Here is a 4071-nt window from a genome sequence, read left to right as displayed (position 1 = left end):
ATAACCCCGACCACCCACCTCAAGAATTCCCCATGATGGTCCAATGTAAATTTTTGTGCTAAAGGGGCTCATGAGTACAAGGATTGCTACCATCTGTTGAAGGGTGTCCATCATCTGCACCAAAATATGGCCTCGGTCGTGCACACGAGCGCCACTCCCATGGGCACCTCAACCATTTCACCTTGGTCTACCCACTTAGGCCCTAGTACATCCCCTCTACTGTTACCATTCCCCAATGTCCCCAAAGTGCCCCCATACGATGACCTTTTGATACAGAGCTTCTATACCACCCCTAGACTAGGCCAAGTTTCTCTTCATTAGGAAGAGAATGGGGTCTAGGAGGGCCTCTTTATTTGGCACTATGTTGTTTTTAGTGTTTTGCAGGGCGACAAATGGGAGTGTGGAGAGCCGTGCAAAACAATAAAAACAACACACTGCAACCATAAAACTGACAAATATCCATACCTAGCAAATCCACAAGCACGTGATTGAAGCTATACACAAACAAAGACAAACAATGAGCGAGTGAGAGTAGAAGGGCGCATGCAGGTGCACCTCCTAAAGCGAAGTGCTACACCAACACCGCAAGAGAGAAGAGAGGAGAGGAGAGGAGAGAACAAAGACACAAGCATTGGGTTCAGTCTCCCCTCATGCAAGAGTGAGGATTTTCCTCTTGCACGCTCAAAAATGATTTTTGAATGCTAAAAAATGAATACACATTATCCGCCCAGATATAAAGTAACTATAGCTCACAAAGAGCTCTTTAATGATATAATGATAATGAATCTGCTATCCTTTGCACATTCCATAGAGAAACAATGCATTTTCCACCTATCAACTATTGTAGTAAATAACAAAATATCAATTTCATTACATACCTCTTTGTTGGAAAGCAACTATCCTCACTTGCAAAGATAAGAATCTGCAAACTATACAAACAGTGATTAGTATTTTGTGTTAGGAACATCTCATAATAAAAGAAAAAATTTATTAAACTAAACAAAGTCATCCATATACTATCTATTCTAGTGTCCCATACCACTAGAATAAGCATTACATGTCATACCTTGATGAATCAGGAGATCATTGGCCACACTCATCATGCAATAAATCAATTCTAATCAATCTAAAGTTTAATTCCATAAATACTGTTGCGACAGGAAATCGTCGTATACCAATTCCAATTCCAAATCCAAATAGCTACCAACATATACCGGGTAACAAAATCATACTAAGGACAATGATGGCCAGCCACTGCAACATGATCATGTGATTGTTGTTGCCTAAAGCGATGAATCTACACCAATAAGATGTGCTGTCGAAATTAGCAAATTTGCACTAATGCTGCCTAAATCGGAAAATCTACATTTGGTATTGTTTATAAATTGTGAATCTGTAGTTGTTGTTGTGCTGCCTAAATCGACAAATGTGCACTCGTGCTGCCTAAATCGACGGATTTGTATGAACAAGTGGTATTGCCTAAATCGGCAAATCTACACTAGAATGAGCATTGACACACTACCTAAAGTGATTCTGTGTGCATGCGATCAATGGACCAGACAAGAGATAAAAAGAGAAAACATTTTACTACCTGTTTGACATCACATTGGAGTGAGGTTGAGTAACAAAGTACTTAAAATTGTTGTTTATTAAAGCAAGGCACGTCAGGACATGTGAGTAGCTACATAGCTCACTGTGAGATGATCTCAATCCCAATTTCATTTAATATAACTATAGCCACAACGTTAGAAATTGTTCATTTGATAGCTCAGAAGATAATCCACGTAAGTAAAAGAGCCTTTCCTTATATATAATAAAAAAAAGTTGCGTCATTTTTAAAGGATGTTTATCAAGCATGTAATTAATTTGGGGTATCTTTATAAATGCTTTGTTCTTGAAATATAAAAGAAACTAGGGTGAGGATAGGACTTAAACTCACCGGTTCTCTTCAAGTGTACTTACTCTCAATGTTATGCATGCATTAAACCAAAATAAAAGTGGACAGGCTACATTATGCTCCAAAAAGTTTGAAGAGTATAGAAATGTTGAGCTATTAACCGCATGTCCTAATTAAAAAAAGCATTAATCAAATTCAAATATAATGCTGACAAGATTGTATGTTACATAATTTAATCTGCGGATCTGGAAATAACATGAACACCATAGCCATTGCTATACATGAAGAGAGAGAGAGAGAGAGAGAGAGAGAGAGAGAGAGAGAGAGAGAGAGAGAGAGAGAGAGAGAGAGAGAGAGAGAGACGACACAAACAATGGGTGCAATCTCCCCCCGTGCAAGAGTGAGCATCTCCGTCTTGTACGCATTTTATTTAAAGAAAAGTTCATGCTAAAAAATGAGTTACATCACTTCACACTTGGGCATAAAATAGTAATTGCTGGTAAAAAGCTCAATATAACAATAAATAGTTGTATACATCTCAACCTATGAATGAACCATAAAATACTAAGGATTGCCACGAAATCCAATGGTGGCAATTTTATTCTAAATAACTACTATTGCCTTACTGTCCAGCACGTGCCACACTGTGTAATGTACCCTACATTTTTCAATAATAAATATTTCATTTACCTTGCAAAAATGCTTAAGGTTCGCATTTTGTTAAGTCATAGAGCGTTCTAATGGAACGATCAAATAAAAAACTGGACTTTGAAACTATTTATTATGACCCTTTTCACTTGAAAACAATAGGTTGATATGGAAAATTTAAGCCTCAAGGCCATTTTTAAAGGTAAGAGTTGACGCTCAAGAGAGAAGGAGTAATTTTAGGAAAGGAGGAGTATTTTTAGAAGAGAAGGAGTAGGGAGATAGGAAAGAAAGAGTATTTTTAGAAAATAAAGAGGAGTGAGTGTAGTTTAGAGCTTCTTTTCTTGGAAGCCAAACTTCTTCTAAAATTACAGACTTGAAATCATGCAACGGGATGAGTGCTAGCAAAAAAGTAAATAAATAAATAAATATTATTATTATCCAGCCACCACGAACATGTGCAAACTTATCTCTCTTTGCTTTTTGCTATTCTTAGCTTGTGATTTTGGCCTCGAGAGACTATATAAAGACCCCTCTCTCTTGACTTTTAAGACACACACCCAGAAGTCCTCAGAAGTGGAAGCTCTCGTGCCTTGATGTCGGAGATACCTTCTCTCCCTCAAGCCCTCACTCTCAATCCATCTCCATCTCCAACTTCTTCTCTATCGCCGATGTGCCACCCTCAAATTCTTGAGCTCTGTTTCTCACTTTTCCCCCTCTCTTTTGCGATACAATGGCCCCAAAGCAAGTAACCCGAAGGCATCAACTACTCCAAACGTTTCTCAAGCGGAGTTATAGGCTATAGAAGAAGTCAAAGCCGTCCAACCTCAACCACGAGAGGTAGTCGAACGTGTTTCTAATTTGGTAAGATGAATTTATATTTTAGTATCATTATACATGATGACCAGTAAGTAACGCCTAGGAATTTCCTTAAACTGTCCAAGAAATGTGATTATAACACAAGAAACAAGCATATGATTTCATAGAGTAGTGAAATATATGTTTGATTAATGGTTATTGTTTGATAAACTGTCCCTGTTTGATACTAGAAGTTACTTAATCATGTTTGAGAAATCACTTACGGTTAGCGGAGAATAAATTGAGGTAGTCAGCTCTCTTTTTGTCTCTTGCGGTTAGCAACTGGGAAAGTATGCGTATTTTGTAGTTAGCGAATAAGTAAATTCTTTATAAAGGGTCTGTTGGTTAGACAGAGAAAGTCCGCGGGTGGCGGAAAACTCTTAAGAATAATTGAAAGATTCATTTTTGTTGAATCATAAAACTGTCTTCATTAGACCATGTTTGAGACAGAAATGTTTTGGTGATGTTTGAAAGGCTGGATAAAGAACTTGTGTCTGAAGTTAATAAAAGAACACTGTTTGTATATGTAAAACAATGTGGTAGTAATTAGAAAACAAGAAGAATGGGTGAGTGCGGTGTGGAAAGTGGGGGACTAGTATCCTTACGGATCTACGTCTACAAACGGGTGGACCCAATTAGTCACGTACTTTTCACAAGATTTCTAGTTAGTT

Source organism: Adiantum capillus-veneris, chromosome 28 (genome assembly GCF_014529385.1).
Source record: "Adiantum capillus-veneris isolate H3 chromosome 28, ASM1452938v2, whole genome shotgun sequence".
Classification (NCBI taxonomy): domain Eukaryota; kingdom Viridiplantae; phylum Streptophyta; class Polypodiopsida; order Polypodiales; family Pteridaceae; genus Adiantum; species Adiantum capillus-veneris.
Note: the sequence above shows the minus strand (reverse complement) of the source record.